Here is an 18,812-nt window from a genome sequence, read left to right as displayed (position 1 = left end):
TATTTTAACTTATACCGGTAGCTTTTCCCCATGCTGGTCGCAGAGGATGCTCGACGCTGTTTCGCGTGTACTCAATGTTACCGCGACAACTTTGGCGCATTTTCTGACCCCCAACATTATTGTAACTAATTGTGCTACTTTCTGGGGTACTCGAGCAGAGTGGCCTGGTGCTCTGACGCGCTTGGCGAAAAACAGTTTGGCCGTGGTGCGCAGTTAGCTTTCGCGCTTTAATGCACTGACAAGGTCGTGGGGCTTTCTCTGACACCCAACATTGTTGAAAATTATTTTCGGTACTTCTTTTGTTAATTATGAGGCACGCTCGCCGCGCCTGTCGTGATGCAGCGAAAAGCAGCACGGCCGTGGTGACAATTTGGCGCGTACTGAATCTTACTGCGACAAGTTTGTGACAATTTTTATGGCGTCACAACAATTTAAGCCTTCTTTCGGTACTCACGCTTGTCGAAAACGCCACGAGCAATTCCCAAGAATCATAACACGGGTGTATGTTGCTTGCGCGCCGGCAGAACGCGCGAAACATAACGCCAAGGAGCTGAAACGCCAGGAACTTGTCCCTCGAAAATTATGTCTTCTGAACGACTGAAGACAGCATTTGCACCCACGCATTTATCAAGAGTGCGAGTAGAAGAAATTAAGCGGGCGTCCAGCATGTTCCGGTTGAGAGCTTGTGTTACTGCCACCTCTGTATTCGTAGCGTACTATCGCGTCGGTTGTACCCTTGTTCTGCAAACCTGCAGTAGCCCGTGTATTTGGGCTTTTAAGGTGCAGGAAGTAAGGCCTGCGAAGAGGGGAATGCTTGTAAACAGGATGTTTTCGTGGTATGTATTGACACGTGTACTTCTTTATCTTTATCGGGTGACCACTTTTCACCACCTAACAAATCTTATCGCAAAGCGCAGGACGCGCCTGCATGTAAAATAAGTTTCTGCAACGTTATCGATGGTTGCATCCGCTGTCATTCCCCGCATCTTGGGTAATCTGATTGCATGTATGCGCGACGCGAATAGTGTAAAACTTTGTGGAAGGCACGCGAGTCCCAGCGGTTACTCTGGAACATTCGACGCCTGATCTATAAAAGCCGACGTGCTTGACCCGCTGATCAGATTTTCGACGATTGCCGACCGTGTTCGCCGCTATCCTTGTGCTATAAGTGTAGCCTGTTTTGTGAGCACAGGTTCGCCCAATAAAAGTTAGTTTTGTCGTTCACAGTATTGCTACTGTGTTCTTCAATGTCACCACCCCGTGATATATGGTGGAGGTGCGGGGTATTGTTTGGGATGAGCCGGGTATTTTCTACGCCGTGTATGTAAAAGCGAATTGTTTTTGTTTCTAATGCCGCCCTTCACCCACTTTCACACGTTTCGACTGTACACGCATTATTCGTACGTGTTAGTAGCAAAGGGACACTTGCTTGTAATTTAATTTTTTCAGATGCCATCGTCCGGTGGAGCCTCGTACGGGAACTGTTGCTGCTTATCTGGTGCCACAAGTTTGGATGAAGGCACAAAAAGCCCGCCACGAGCATTTATGTAGAATAAAATAAACATTTCTTCATTTCACAAGGCGTCTTGCGTCTTTATAAAAGTGCATGTGGCACATATTCCATGGATGCTTGTAAAGATCGTTCACAATGCATTTTAATAATAAAACAATTTCGCGCGAAGACTGCGTGTGGTTCCCCTGGAGAAGCAAGAAAAAAAGGAACACCGATCAGCGCAGCAGGCGTAACGTGTACCAGGAAATGGTCAAAACGCGCGCGCTCAAAACTGAATCCGTAGGTGTGGTTCAGGGATTAGCGCCAACGGCTCAGTGTGCTGCAGTCGATTGGGCCGCAGGGCTCTATGGGAGCGTGCGCTATTGTTCAAGCCTTTCTCTATGCCCAGCCGCTTATAAACACAGAAACCACTGTAAGTGCCGTTATCTTAGTGAAAGGAGATGCTTCAGACTAGCGGGTATAACAGTCTACACAAGTGAGTACGTAGCGAGAAACTCGGGATGGTAGCAGCAAGACAAATATGTCGATGTGAATGTGATCGTACCAGGCGTCAGGTGGATGAAAGGAGTGAATTGGCTACTGGTGACTTCGTGTGTCGTTTCGTCTTGGAGCGTTGATAGAGAAGGCATTCGCTACCCCAGCGACGCAAGTGAGCGTAAGCGGGAAGTAATTATATGCTGGGTGACACGAACTCCGAGATGACTCGCGCCGTGTGACTTGAAAAATATTTGATCGCGGAGTCGGCAAGGAATTAATTGGTGTGTTCGATTTACTTGACACCTCACAAGTGATAGTGCTGGAAGAAAATAGAAGGTGCATGACGGACAGCGCTGTAGCAGAGGACCGCTGGTTCCGAAGCTCGACGTATAAACGCTTCGCCCAGGGAGTTTCATCGAAGTCAAGTGTCCCTGTGGATACTACGGGGATATGGTCGAAGGTATCTGCGTTGACTGAGCCTTTAATATATCGTATGCCCAGGGTAAACTTGGAGATTGAAAATGTGCCGTATCTCTTGCACGGTATAAATATTATGAGGGCCGCGAAAAGTGAACGAGAAAGCCTTGTTATCCGTGAGGACCTGAAAGCATGTTCCTTCCAGCAGGTGTCAGAAATGCCAAACGTTCAAGTATACGGCAAGGAGCTCGTGACTGAACGTGGTGTAGCGCGTTTCTTCAGGCTTCAACTTTTGGGAGATAACCCCGTGTGGGCCCTGCTGGGGATGTTTAAAACAGCGCCGACAGCTACACTAGATGCATCCGTCATAAGACGCACTGGTGCAACATGTAGGAGATGTACCAGCACGGTGGCATCTGCCAATGCGTTTTTGGAAGCTTGGAAGGGCTCTTCAGCGTCGGACGTCCCGGATAGTGGAGTGGACGGAGCTTTCGTGGTCTTGATAAGCTCGGTAAGTGGTATGATTCGGCCGACGTTATGAAGGAAAAGGCGGTAGACGTTGAGCAGCCCAAGCAACCGACGGAGCTTTGGCAGCGACGTTGCGCGAGGAAACTCGAGCAAGGCTCGAACTATCTTTTCCAATGGGTGGATTCCTTCTAGACGGACGTGGTTTCCGAGGAACTCCATCTCGTGGACACCAGAGACACACTTTGCGGGGTTGATGAGAAAGCCGTATTCTTGAAATTGAGAAAATAGCTGACACAGGTGGTCGGTATGCTGGTCAAGGGAAATACTAGCCACCAGGAGGTCATCGAAATATGCAAAGACGAAAGGGTGTCCCGGGTGACCTCGTTGATAAACCTCTGGAACGTCCGAGCAGCGTTTCTCAGCCCGAATGGCATGCGGACGTACTCAAAAAGCCCGAATGGTGTCGCAATTGAAGTCTTTAGCCTGTTCGCTGGCTGGATAGCGATTTCATGGTAGGTCTTCACTGAATATATCTTGCTGAAGATAACCGTTCGAGCTAGGTTTGATGTGAAGTCATGAATATGAGGGAGTAAATACGGTGCGCGAGTTGAGGTAAAGGTAGTCACCGCACGGACGCCAATGCCCTGGGTCACGCGTTGGTACCCTGCGGAACTCTGAGGACTGATTGCTCGAAGAAGGACGCATCTTGCCCATTTGCAGCATGTGGTGGAACAGTCTGTATATGACGGTAAGGCTGTCAACAGGCATGCGTTTGGGTCAGCAGAACACCGGGGGCCTTTGGTGACAACATGATGCATGTCGTGGTGACGCGGTGGCAGCTCAAGGCTGGAATGTTTCAAGATGGCTGGGAAGTCTGAAAGAATTGAGGTAAACACGGATGATGATATCCGCGGTACACTTCTAGTGGCTGATGTCACAGGTGCGAGGATGCCTTGCCGAAGTCAACACTAAGGGCGAAGTGGGTAAGAAAATTAGCACCCTATATCATCACGCGTACGTCTGCCACAATGAACACCATCGGAAGGTGCGTCGAAGACCGAAGTCGATGGTAAGATAGTACTGGCCATAGGTGTTGATGGACGAGCTGTGTGCTGCTCAAAGTGGCGCAATTATTTTTGCACGCTGCCATTCTAGTCGCGGGGCAGGAACGACGCTGACTTCTGAACTTGGGTCCTCTAGAAATCGTTTGGCAATTCTGTCAGTGACGTAGAAAAGTCGGCTTGTCGTACAGCAAGGGTCCCCGCCCCCATCAGTAACCCTGCGGCATTTTTCACCACCAGTTGCAAGAAAACTGCACTGACGTGCGCTGGCACTGAATTTGTTGTGATACCAGCAATACTAGCCATGACGAGGGCCAGAACGGGAGCTGGGGTGCTATGCAGGATGCGCCGAGTTTCTCGTTCACCCGAGTTTTACCCGAGTTTGCTCGACGGCAGTCAGTGAACGGAGATAGCGCGGAACGCGCTGAAGGTGCGGGCAAAAAAATATGTAGACAAAAAGCCGCGTATGACAACATGAGCGCACCCTGCGTGGCACGCTGCTTCCACATTTCAAGCGCAGAAGGCTGCACAACGAAACGCGCCAGCGCCGCGTATTGTTATCAACGGATTATCACAACTTAGCGATACCGTGACTGTCCCGCTGTCTGTCTGCACACTAGCCGTGAGCCACTTGCCACGCCTTTCCCGGGCGCGTCAAGGGCGTGCCTCTTCTTTCGAGCCCTATCTGTCTTTCCTCCATCGAATGCGAACAGGGTACATGCGGCACATTATTGCACCTACACTTTCACTGAAACGAATACGTTAAAATACAACAAACAAAATAACAAACATTTTTATTTCTTTAAGTATCTGTTTTTTGTTTACAACGCTAGAAATTTGTGATGACAAACGGAGATCGAGCAAATTATTAAATTTTGCACTTCTTGACGCGAGTGGCGATAGTGAGCCGAAAACTTTTGGTATCTTCGACTGGGCGCCTGTATGCCCCGAAGCAGAGTCGGGTAGATCGCGCGTTTCCCGAGCTCAAGGGTAGAGGACAAGCGCGCAAGCCGAACGTGCGACTCACTCTCGGAGGAGGAAATTGCCGATGCGAAACCACGTGACTACTGCCAACGTCCAATGATTCGCCTATCCAAAGTTCCCGGCGCTGCCGGAAAAACCGGTGGACGTGCCGGCGGGACGAGCGTTCGTCGAGACGCCAGCATGCAGTGGCCTAGGTTGCCAAGGTTACGGTGGGCCGTCGCCAACAGCAGCGACGCGGCGCTGCGATGACGTTTCAATCTCGATGACTGCTCCGACGACAGGGCTCGGAGTGCCTCAGAGCGCTCCAAGATGGAGGAGAGCAATCGAGAAGAACCACCCGAACGCAGGGCGCGCACCCTCTTTCAACCAGCCGAAGACAACGCCGCTCGCGAGAGCGCTCTAGAGCGCTCAGAAACGACCAGCCGAAGATAGCATTAGAAGCGGTACATGGAATCGGGTCGCACGCATGAGGGCATTCATACGGTGATAAGTCGCCTAGAGGCGCTGCAGTGCTATTCTCAATAAAGTCGGTCATGATCCATGGAGGGTCATGGCCACTCTTTCTCTATTAAGGGAATAGAAACGCAGCGGCGCGGTACGGCTGTTCATCGCAGGCGCTTCACTAGGCTATTAAGGCCCCCGCTTTACCCACTAAAAACGACACAACGGCTGTCGCTGCAACATGGTGGTATGTTATTTTAGGGTGCGTAGTGACGCAGTTCAGTGAAAATGTACCAGTTTATCTTTTTGCGCGAAGCCTCTGCGATACATTGCGAAAAGTACGTGCTTCCCCAGCGACACAATTCATCGTTTGCCCAGTGAAGGTGCCTCTGAGCGCATGTACGCAGTATACGAGTGTGTTGTGTAGTCGAAGGTGCTTGCGGATTACGTCTGCTGGAGCCAGCAGCGATCGCAGATGGATATCGTAACGACACCGCAGCACTCGCATTTTGGCAGGTGAGGGCTCTTGTGTGCAGTTATAAAATCAGATTTCAAACGGAGAGAAGTGTTGGAACTGTTGTGTGCGCAGTGCTTGTGATGAAGAAATGCCATTGCACTGGATCTAGAAGAGCGAGCGGTTCTCAGACGCGGATCGTGTTTACGACGCTGTGGCTCCGTTTCATCACCGATGACAGAGCCGGCATCTCAAACGACTGCTGCAATACGCACTCCTCAGCATCGTCGTCCCCATCGGCGCATCGACGCCTTGCAAGCAGCTACAGTGACGTGCCGATAATTATTTACTGTGCGCTACGCGCCACAATGCAGGCAATGAAACCGTGTTGTGCGGCCATCTCAGCCGGAGAAGATGTGTGCATAAGCCAGCGACAGTCAACGCTTTGTTTTTGATAGTGGTGCTCACAGTACATCACCGATGACAGTGTGTTGTGCGCGTTTTATGTCGGCGGTCAAGATTGTTGATGCCTCTCAGCTCGACACCGCGTCGCTGTGGCCGGAAGATGAGTTGGACGTGGCTTAACTGTAGTGGGTGCGCGCACAAGAGTTACATGCCTCGCGCGGGGCGTGACCTCTGGTTTTGATTGACAGGCGAACTCGTGCTAAACTCGTACATCGCGAAACCCCCTCCGAGTTCAACTCGGGAACATGGCGGCGGCAGCAGCAGCCTGTTTCATTGCATCCAGCGGCAGCAAGCGTCAGTATGACCGTCCGGACCCGTTTACCTACATGACTGACGGGGAGTTTCAGCGTCATTTTCTCCTGTCGAAGAGATCAGTGCGCTGGTTGTGTGACGAGCTAGGCGAAGACTCTCGTCTGCGGAGACAGCGTGCCGGGCTTCATTCGCTCACCGTGGTAGAGCAAGTCGTCTGCGCCCTCCGTTTCTACGGGACTGGGAGTTTTCAGGGAAGCGCCGGCGCCGAGCGTTACATTGGACGCCATCAAACTACTGTTAGCAACTGTGTTAGAGATGTGGCTGACGCGCTTATCGATGCGGCAGTGCGTAAGCGGTGGCTAGCTTTCCAGAGAACTGCGGCTGAGCGGGCATATATAAAATAATGCTTCCTACTTCGTGGGAACATTACGAACGTAGTCGGGTGTGTCGACGGAGCGTACGTAGGAATTAAGGCGCCTTGAATGTCAGCGTTACTGTGATTAACATTGAAGGAATGTTTAGACACTCCATATTGCGAAATTTGTGATTTCTGATTGGCCGATTTAAATTTTGTGTTAGCGACATCTCACATGCGGCTGCTTATGATGCTGACTATTTCGCTGGTTGATGACTTTTTGCCGATTGTTCTACTTGTCTGTTAGGGTGCCTTCCAAATGGCTCACTTCCCTGGGAAAGAAGTTAAGTATAAATAGATAAATGGATATCAGAAACTGTGTGAAGTAACCTATGAATCCTAATACCATAAAAAACTTGGGGTTCTTCATTGGTGAAGTTACTTAGTTAAGTATAAATAGATAAATGGATATCAGAAATTGTGTGAAATAACCTATGAATACTAATACCATAATAAACTTGGGGTTCTTCATTGGTGAAGATACTTAGTATGCACAATGCTGAATTTTGGTCATGCGTAATCTATCGGCCGCACTATGAAACAGCGAGGCATTGCACAATTTGTTGCAGCGCGAGATGTTGATGTTGCGCCAAGCCGGTTGTACCTGTGCATTTGTGGCGAAATGAAAATGCTTTGAGAATCTTAGTGTGTTGGCTTGCATGAAGAAAATACTTCAGATTGTTTGCTCTGTTCACTGTCGATGCATGTGCCAGAGTTTCAGTGTATAGTCTTTTTTGGGGGGGCGGTGTTATTCTGGATGGATAAATTGTATATTTTCGTCTCATAATGTGGCTCTGATTCTTAAGCAGTAGAACAATGCACATCCAATGCTCTGCAGAACTCTCTGTACGTGAAGATGTCATGAACCACCAAGGCAAAATTACATATCGGAAGAAATGTGGTGAGGATGCCTATGAAAAGTTGGCCTTTAACCCACCATGATAAAAATAAAAATTGCAGAGCAAATTGACCATTTGTACAGCTCTAGAGCAATGATTACACAAAACGTGATATGCTCAAATGATTAAATGCTTGCCGCAATGCCAGAGTAGGTTGAGCGACATGCAGCATATATTGGCATTGAACATGTCTCGTAACCGTTATTTTTATTGTAAGCCCTCGCTGTCACACCTTTCCCTCCGGCACTCCCTTTACCGAAACGTGGCGCTGTCTTTCCATTGGTGTCATGATAATAATGGTAACGGCAGCAGCAAGGCTGGTTAATGCTTGCCCCTTTGATTCCTGTGAGTTTAATGGTAAAGAATATGGCACGTGCATACATACACCTGTGCTGCAAAATTTAACATTTGTGGTTTTTTAGACAGCTAGTTTGTGTTGGGAAATTTCAAAGATGTGCACCATTGCGGCCTAAAAACTAGAGCATTGGTGATGTTGAAGACGGTGTATTGGTATAGAAGCTTGAAGTTTAATTGCACAATTCGACGGGACACAAAGAAGAGAAATACACACAGCAGAATGCTTTGCTGTGTGTGTTACTCTACTTTGTGTGCCGTTGAATGGTTGTGCGATCCAACTTCAATAGAGCATTGGGCTTCTTTGGTGCAGGACCGAGGAAGTGTGAGCTATTCGACAACATGCTAGTGCCTTGCCATATAATTATGGAAATCGGAAGGTTTGCAAACAAAGCTTTGCTTTCAAATCCACCTGCTCATGTAATACAAGCACTGATTGAAAGAACCATCATACAAAAATAATGGTGAAATCAGTGGCCTGTGAAAAGTGTAATTTGTATATAGACACTGTTGACATAATAGGTGCCATACTGGCCTCAAAATTGTACTGGACAGAGCAGTTTGTTTCCTATGTGAAGCACAACCTCCCATTACATGCTGTGCAGATAACCAAGCTCAGTTTGTTTTGATATGCTACACAACATTCACTGTAATCTGTTTTTTATTCTAAAGCAGTGCCAAACACCACCTCTTTTTCAAGGACGTCATGGGAATATTTGGCGAGACCTTTTTACAGCCCCTCATAATGGAAGTGTGGCCAGCCAGCTTTGCTTGGATGCCTCTACAGATTTCTGCTCCTAATCATTGTGTGCTATCAAGTTGCAGAAGTCTATGCAACTGGTGCAAGGCATTACATGTTTCTATAGTCGCATACAACTTTAGGAGGCTGCGGAATCTGTACTTTGAGCCAGGTGAACACAAGCCTGCACCAATGGGCACGCACTCTAGACTGACATCGTGCCGCCGGACAGATAGTCCCTCTCCAACCTGCTCGTTGAAGATGGACTATTTCTTTAGACGTGGAGGCAACCGGCTGCTGCGCTTCGGTCATCTGGGCGGGGCCTCTCCTGTCTTCTGAAGTTTTAGCCGACTGTAAAGGATGCTGCTTTTCATAAGACACAAAAGGACAAAGTACAATTATTTGGCCCATGGAATGGATACATCACAAGTGTGCTGTGCAAGCGCTTAGGATGTGTGAAATATAGTACATGCAATTATAAGACAATGTTAAAGAATATATGGTATCGAACATGCATGTAATGGCACATTTGAATCGGGTAGTGTTGCAGTCATATGCACAGTCTGTAGGTGATAGCATTATTAAGCTCCTGCTGTTTCCTGTCTTCATAGTGAATTACACACACCGTTCATCTTGTGGCTAATCAACACGCACTGCATTCTTGCACATGAAAACAACAAACAGCACAATGACGTGTATGCTGCATTATTGTATTTTTTATTTACATGGTCCAAGAGTGGCACAGGTTGGCTTACGTTTTTGCCTATTTTGAAGTGACACGAAGTGCATGTTGCAAGTCTCCTAATATGCACAGTACAATGTTTACTGCAATAATTTTATTCATGTTCTTGAATAATAAACAAAATATTAAACTGAAAGCTCCTTGATAAGGTGCCTTCTGTGGGCTCGACAGGAGAGCAGTGAGGGCACCGAAACTACTGTTGCAGAGCACCCCTCTGGACCTCTGCCACACTCTCAAGAGCACGTGCCTGGCGCTCGCCTACTGCCACCAGGCGGTTCAGTGCCTCCAGCAGCAGAATCTTTTGCTGCAAAAAAGTGTATTGGATAGAATCAGCCGCATACAAACCATTATTTACAAAGAAAAATGCTCGTTGCACTATTAGTACTAAGTGCCCTTAACTGTGGAAGCCTCTAGTGTAGTATGCATAATAAAACAATGCGTTGGGACAACGTTGCTTTATTTTTCATACCTGGGGTTTTCTTTTTCAGAGCCAATTGTCATGTTGGTTAGTGTGCCAGCAGCTGAGGTGGCCCCACACCTTCACGAGTCTCTACTGTCAGCACCACACACCTATTTTTTTTCGCTGCAAAACAGATGCTTCACCCTACAATCCTGTCTTATACGAGCTGATTGCATCCTACGCCTACAAACAGCATATTTTTCTCCCATTATGCAATTTTCTACCATCCTCGGCTGTAGTTCTCTCTCCTTGACATCTATTCTGTCACGCTTATGTAATCACCTGTTATGAATGGGCAACAAGTGCTCGAATACGTGCATGGCCTGCCTGCAGATTCCTTTTTTTTCTTAATCTCAACTAGTATATCAGTTGCCATGGTTTACTACGCCACTGTCTTCCTGCCTTAATGCTATCTCCAACAATTTTTGTTACTTCGCTTTCTGCACAGTCCTTAACATATCAAGTTTCTTTGTTAACCACCAGGTTTATGTCCCATATTGCATAACCGGTAGAATGCAATGATTCTGGACTTTTTTTCAAGGATATCGGTAACGTGGCGATCACGATTCGGCAATGCCTTCCAGGTACTGTTCAACCCATGAAATTTTTGTACAAGTTTCCTGCTTTATATCAGCACCTGCTATTGATATTTCACCTGTAGAAAGATACTCTTCCATAAATTTTGCGGGCTTAATGTCACTCATGAATTTCTGTTATGTCACAGAGTTAGTGAAGGTCACCTTCATCTTTTCCATATTTTCGCGGGCCCACTTGCATGTAAGAGCACGAACACTCATTGGTTCTCACTGCCTTCTTTAAACTGCTGGGCATTCAGTTCGTTACTACGAAAGTTACTTATTCCGTGCACTCTTTTTATGCTAAATATGAAACAGTAGAAACATACTTATCTGCAGCTTGTCGATGTCTCCTTCACTGTGTTGGTAGCGAGATCCATCGTCGGTACCACCTCCTTGTCGCATCGTAGCTATATAGGCCGTCTTCCTTTTGCACACACTATGTAATATTCGTGACGCTCGCAGTCACGCAGAGTGGAGGAACTCGGCGCACTCGCAGAAGCAGCACCGCACAAGTTGTTTCTTCAGCACTGCGCCGTGAATAGTAGGTGCGCGTTGCGATCTGTAAAATCGCCGAAGCTATTGGCAGTCTTTTGGGGTGCACGGAAAGATTGCTCACGGAGGAACAGAAATATCCAAGAAATAGTGGTCATCGTCGAGCCTGATCACTACGTCGCGCACTGCAAGCTCGTTGTACGAGTTTGTTTACACTGGGCGCCTCCGATGCTTAGCCGCCATGCTCGCCCGGTGAATCGATGTGATGACGCCACCACAGCGGTCCCTCGTGGTATAATGCGAAGTGTACTAAATTACAAATTAGTCTAATGCACATTCAGTGTACATGTTGTAAGCTTTAAAACGCTTCTAAACCACGTCAAACTAACTAATAATATCGTACTAAATGCGTTTGTTTTATAACTCGCTTGTGCATGTAATGCACCCGGTGGAACGACAAACAAGTGAAACAAGGCAGGGCCATGCACCGACGGTATCTTCACGTGAGCCCCAGTTTGTCGACCGCCCAGGAGGCAACACCCAAGGAATGATAGCCAGCCAGAGTGAATCTAGATAAACCAATGACACTGGAGGCTTGTCGAAAGATAAACTGTGTCTCGGTACCATTCGTGCTTTCATCTTGGGGTGTCGCCAGAGCTCGTGAAGATCCCGAGTTTCGCCAAACTCGGCGCATCCTGCATAGCACCCATGGTCTGTTTTAAGGGTTATATGGGTTTTATCATTCTTTCATTCACATCAGGAATGGTTTTGTGTCTAGTTTGAAGCTGGCTCTTAACTTCGCCAATCTCGGTGACGAGTCGAGGTTCGGACGAGGAGCGGCGTATGCAGCATGGTGTGGCCAATGTCTGGGCACAGGTTCGCCCAGAATAAATTAGTTGAGTTTGGGCCACCACCTGAGGCCGCCACAACAAAAACTGCCACACTATAATATTCTAATGAAACAACGAAGCAATGAAAGTGTCGCCATGTATGTACATTGAAGACATGTCCACATCATCCCCCAAACCGACCCAACATGGCCGAGGAAACAAACATTGCTGCACCTAATGCGCGGCGTTAAACATGAGCTCTTTGCCGGTGTTTTTCGTAATCCGCCCCGGAATGTAGCCGATTTTCTATTAGAGGCCACGTTGATGAAGACCACGTTACAGCTGCGCGCGAGGCAATACTACAGGGACGTAGGCGTCCCATCATTTCACTTTGGGTCAGGAGCCCTCCCGAACAACATCAACGTCCTACGTGAAATGGTGAGGTCTGTCGCAAGGGAAGAACTTCAGATAATGCAGCTGGCCCAAAGCTCACCTGCGTTGCTCTCACTTGCTGATGTCGTACGCGAAGAATTGAGGCAAGGTGAGCCAGAGGCTCAGGTATGACACCGCGCATAGCCATATCGTCAGCCGCGGATATCGCGCCCAAGTTTTACGGCAGGACCTAGGACGCGCCGAACCTGGACGAAGTGCCGCTATGCACCAGATTCCTCGCTGTAAGCCGTCCCTGCCGGAAGAAAGACTATGAAAAAGCCATGTATGGTGTACAGCAGACTGGCGTCCCCTGTACTAACACCAGTGGACAGTGTGGCCACCTGTATGAGGAATTTCAGTATTGCCGAGCTTGACTGTGTAGCTTCTGTGTGAACGCACCTTGCTCTGGAAACAGTGAGAATCCTTATGAAATCAAAGCACGTTTATCTATGCTCCAAAATATTCCCAACCGCCGGCAACGTGAACCTCGATCAGCAGCGCCTATGCGCTATCGGTCGCCGAGTCCATGTTTCATTTCCCCAAGGCTTCCCTCACAAAGTCCGCGACAGAAAAACCAGAACCAGCTACCTGTTGATACAAATCCATTGACACCCGGATAACTGTAGGCTCGCGATCGCTGACCTGATAAGACGACGCAGTGAGGCAGCTACAAACAAGTGCAGTGATGGCGACGTTACTTCGGAGTAACCTGTCATCATCGACTACTTCGAAGTGACTGCGTTGATTGAGACTGGTGCGGACTATTCAGTTCTTCGTAGCGTATTCGCCAGAAAATTGAAAAAGGCATTAAGTCATTGGACCGCGTCTCAGATACGTAAAGCCGGGGGACACTTTGTCGACCCCGTTGGAATGTGCGCAGCAAGAATCGGAATTAGAGGCTTCATGCGCGTCAGCAGCTTTATTGTTCTCCCACGTTCCCGTGTTCTGATCCTGTGCATGGACTTTTAGCAGGTGAGTGGTGCAATCATTCGTATACAAGAATCCCACGTGTTGTTTTCTACAGAAAATTCTGTTGCATTTTCTGATACGCGACACCCACGTATTTCATCTCTCCGTATTGCGGATGTAGACGTGACGCTGACGGCACGCTGCAGTGTGACTGTCGTTAAAAGGAGCGACGTATTTCCTGACCCTGAGGGACTTGTAGATATAAATATCGGGCTGCAACTGGAAAAGCAAGTGTGTGTGGCAAGGGGCCTAGTTCACCTGCGTAACAGATATCAAGTTGTCCTCTTGACTAACTTTGGCAAGGAGGCCCAACACATAGCCAAGGGAACAGGTGCAGCGTCTCGTCATGACTGTGCACAAGTTACGCATGTGTCAGCTATCAATACAGCCTCACCAGCTGCTATTAATTTAGGTGGTGTTTTGGAATCTATTGATAGTAACCGAGAGCTGTAATCACCACAAAGATATAAGATTGTGAGCTAGGTCAACGATATCGCTTACTGCTTTTCGACTTCATCGAAAGTTCGTCGTACTCCCGTCGCAAAACAGCGCATCGTCTTTGAACAACTCGAAAGAGTAGCGCGCCAACACCAGTACCGAATGGTTCCAAAAGGAAGGGAAGCAATGAGAAGTCAAGTACAGGAAATGTTCAAGGACGACTCAATACAGCCATCCCATATCCCGTGGAGATCAGCGGTAGTTCTTTGGAAAAAGGAGGACGATACTCTACAATTTCGCGTTGATTAAAGAAACTTCCCACTCGTCACGAAGTGCGATGTTTACTACTCCCAAGCACTGATGACACCTTGGACAAACTACGCGATGCTCACTTCTCTTCTTTCATTTTTAAAAGCGGGTAATGGTGGAAAGAGGAGTGTATTAGCGAGATCGCAAAAAAACTGGACTTGTGACACTCGATGATGCAAACGAATCTAAGATGTTTCGATTCGGTCTGTGCTTCGCGCTCGCGACATTCCAGCACATGATGGACACTGTTCTCTCCGGAATGAAATGACAGTCGTGCCTCGTCTACCTTGATGATGTGGTGGTCGTCTCCTCTCCATTCGAGCAGCACGTGCAGCGACTGAAAGCAGTTATTGGTGCAGTTCGTACGACGGGCTCGGCCATAAAACCCGAAAAATGCCACTTTGACTTTCGCGAGCTCCGTTTTCTCGGACTCTTTGTCAGTGCTGAAGGCGTCCGCCCAAACCCGGGAAGATCGCGGCAGCAGAAAAGTCTCCAAAGCCAGGGACAAAAAAACCCATCAGACGTCTCCTGGGACAGTGTAACTACTAGGGGCACTTCGTAGATGACCTCTTTAACATTTCCGAACCCTTCACGCGACTTACATAAAGTATTTCCCTTTCCTGTCGCAGAAAGATCAAGAAGATGCCTTCTATGAGCTACGACGGCATTTTTATAGTCACCTTACGTTGGCCAACTTCGATGAAAAATTGGAGGACGCTTAAGCTTCGCCTTCAAGAGTGGGACGCGACAGCGTTCCCGTCGACCCGCCAAGGGGTATAAGACAATGCGCTACGGCACAGCGATCACTTACGATGCGCCCCGCATCGGACTTAGCGCCCACCTATCACGCGGTGAGCGTCGAGCAACGCAGCGTTAGGCGCGGCAACGAAACGTGCGCCTGAGCGAACGGAACGAACCAAAGAACTCGGTGTCTCGGAGGGGAAACGATCTACGCCAGCCAAACGTCGCGATCGGCACGGGCAGAGAGATAGATAGTAATCTAAAGAAAGAACCGGGAGCACGGCGAAGCGTCGTCAGGGGAGAGGGAGTCCCGCGACGCGCCTGGCAGCGGTCCCAATGCGCGCGCGGCGCGCCTCCTGTCGGGGCAGCGCCGTACATTGAGAGGAGGGGGTCTTCTGTGTTTACCGCAAGATGGCTCTGCGTGTGCGGAAAGCGCAGAAGAAATGCAGCGGAAACGCACTTCGCAACTCGTGTAATTGTGACTTCTGTACGTTACATGTTCATAATTACCGATATACACCGCAGTATAACTTGCCACGGCTCGTTTCGAAGGCAACACCGCATTCACTAGAGGCGCGTTTGCACCGCTTGGAAGCATCGAACTCGTGGCTGAGTGGTAGCGTCTCCGTCTCACACTCCGGAGACCCTGGTTCGATTCCCACCGGGCCAATCTTGGAAGTTGTTTTTTATTTATGAAGCGCCTGCCGTGATTTATCGCTCACGGTCAACGCCGCAAACGCCGACGCCGATACCGACACCGACGCCGACGACACCGGCTTTTCTGCGACACGAGCTCCTTAACGCTATCGCGTTAATATGCCGAAACAGACATCCCTACCGCCGGGAGTAACATTGATGTCGGCACAATGCTTATAGCAGCGAAGATATTTGTTTGCCTCTTCTCCCGACTTTCCGGGTGCGGCTGCTGTGATGGTTATGCCGGGGTTTCTTGTAACATCACCAGGTCGTGCTCGTCACCCGTTCTTGATCGCGCGCGCTGCTGGGTTTCTTGCACCGCCACTAGCTGACGCTCGCCTCCACGCATCCCGGTTGGGGCCTCCGCGGCAGCTCTTCACAGTGTGTGCGTATGGCACATGCTGTTCTTGCTTTACTATGCGACAAAAATGCAACTGTTCGGCTGCGGAGGCCGCGTACTGGGTTGTGATATCCTAAACTACACAATGGTCCGTAGCCAGAAGAGAGCACTCGAAGCTGGCGTCTGAAGAGCGTGCTCACTATGTGTAAACATACATAGGGAGTACTAAGAAGGCGCGAGCAAAATTGCTCCAACACGTCCACTCAGCGTCGAGGACCTCTAGGCCCGAAAGAAGCGTCAGGAGGAAAAGAAGCGTGTTCTCTACGCAGCAAAATGAGGTGCAGAACGCTGCCGCCACGATGCGATGTGCCACGTGAAGCAACGCTAATGCTGAACCCTCTCAGATATTATGAACAGTGACGCGTAACAACGCCTCAGGCGAAAACGTCTCCGTCTGTGGTCTGTGGGCTAGGCAGATAAGCAGCAGTGATGCAACCATGCAAGGTAAGGTTTAACATAATTATTAAGATAATACTAGCAAGATATGGCAAACAGGCGAGCTTTCTGTATCATGGAAGGAAACACACGTCTGCATATTAACCAATGTTGGGAAACAACCTAAGATTCCGAGAAACCTCCGTTCAATTTACATGCTAGTTGTACTGTACCGCCTCTCCCGAAGCCCGTCGGTGTCAAAGAGGTTGCTTGAAGAGGGGCATATTAGATATAAGAGGAAAGAGAAAAGAAGAAGGCAGGGAAGTTAACCAGAATAACGTCCGGTTGGCTACCCTACACCGGGGGAATGGGAAAGGGGAAAGCAAAGATCACAGGGAGAGAGAGGAGGGAAAGAAAGAAGGTAATTGCGGAAAGTTCGCTGACGCGTGTGGTTTTACAGAAATTGCCTTAATAGTCACAGGTGTTCGCACAAACCCGTCGTCCTTAAGAAACACAAAAGTGCCTTCACCGGTTTATGGGCCGACGGGCGATGGGGGCGGTGTTCCAGCAGCACCTGCATGGAAAGCGGCCGATTGTCCAGTTTTTGGAAAGCTTTGGCGAGTTCTTGTCTCTCTATGGCATACCTTGGACAGTGGCACAGCAGGTGGTCGATGTTTTCTTCGGTGCCACAGACCTCGCATGCTGCACTGTAAGTCACTCCAATTAATGTAGAGTATGCCTTTGTGAAGGCCACTCCTAACTAAAGACGACAGAGAAGCGTAGCTTCACGTCGAGGAAGTCCGGGTTGAGGTCGGAGCTGCAGGGAGGGGTTTAGTCGATGTAGTCGTGTCAGTCGTAAGTTTTGCGAGTTCCACTCGGTCACTGTAAGGCTACGTGCCAGGTGTCAAAGCTCCCTTGCGGCGTCAGTCCTCGAAAGCGGAATCGGAACTCTGTGCTCTTCTTGATGGGCTGTGCGAGCAGCGTTATCGGCGGAATCATTGCCACTGATTCCACAGTGGCCAGGTACCCCCTGAAAAACGACTTCGTGGCCTTTTTGTTGGACATCGTGGTGAAGTTTCACGACTTCGTATGTCAATTGGTCATGACATCCGTGTCGGAGAACTGAATGCGTGCAATGTAATGCCGGTTTTGAGTCACAGAACACAGCCCATTTTCTGGGTCTTTCCGAATCAATGAATTCCAGTGCTCGACGCAGGGCCGTTAGTTCTGCCGCCGTTGAGGTCGTGACATGCGATGTCTTGAATCGCAGTGTCATTCCTCGCGTTGGTATAACCACGGCACCACCAGAACTGCACGACGTAGTCGATCAGTCGGTATAGATGTGCACGTGGTTGCTGTACTTTTCATGCGTAAGAAGTAAGCTCAGCTGTTTTAGAGCAGGGGCCGGTAGATCCGTCTTCTTCTGTAGTCCTGGATTCATTATCTCAACTTGTGGGCGGCTCAAACACCACGGAGGAAACGCTGGCTTGGGCGCAGGTGCGTACCCTGAGGTAAACGACTCACGGTGTGCACTGACAATACCGCTAAATGTCGAGCAGGGCCTTGCAGCAGTGAGGCTCGCCAAGTGGTGGGAAGGGGCCCTAGCATAATGCCTGAGATGCATACGCATTTTCTCAACGGTAATGTGCGTCGTGATCGGATAATCCTGCGCTAGGGCAATGGTTTCAGCCGTTGATGCACTGCGTGGTAAGCCAAGACATATCTTATGGGCTTGGGCTTGAATACTCTGAATCGTACGCAGGTTAGTCTTGCAGGTGTTGGATATTGCAGGCAGGCTATATCGCAGGAATCCAACGAACAACGGCAGCCGCTTTTTCACGTAATTGACGTGCGGAGTCCAAGACAGGTCTCTGTAAGTTACGACTCCCAAGAACCTGTCACTTTTGCTGTATGGTATAAGTTGTCCGTTAATAGATACGCCGTAATCAGACATTGGCTTCCTCGTGAATGCCACCATTGCGCACTTTCCGCATGAAATTTCAAGTCCCTGTTCACGAAGGTAGCAAGATGTCATTGCGGCAGCCTTCTGAAGCCGAGCGCGAAGCTGAGGTCGTGTCACGCTTGATGTCCAAATGCAGATGTCGTCCGCATAGATGGAAAGTCGTACGGTGCTTGGCAGGTTGTAAACTAATCCACTGAGGGTGAAATTGAAAAGAGTCGGGCTAACCACTCCTCCTTGAGGGACTCCTCGGCTACAGTAATGCTCGAACGTCGGGCCCTTTTCTGTGTGCATGTAGAATGGTCTCCTCTGTAAGTAGTTGCACACCCACAAATACATCTTACCACCAAGTCCGACGGCTTCTAACGTGCTAAGGATGGCTTCATGGGTGACATTATCATAAGCTCATTTAACGTCTAGTAACAGAGCAGCAGATAGTCGCTTACAGACC

This window comes from Dermacentor albipictus, chromosome 10 (assembly GCF_038994185.2).
Source record: "Dermacentor albipictus isolate Rhodes 1998 colony chromosome 10, USDA_Dalb.pri_finalv2, whole genome shotgun sequence".
NCBI classification, from domain to species: Eukaryota; Metazoa; Arthropoda; class Arachnida; order Ixodida; family Ixodidae; genus Dermacentor; species Dermacentor albipictus.
The sequence above is the reverse complement of the archived record's forward strand: the minus strand, read 5'-3'. Positions refer to the sequence as shown.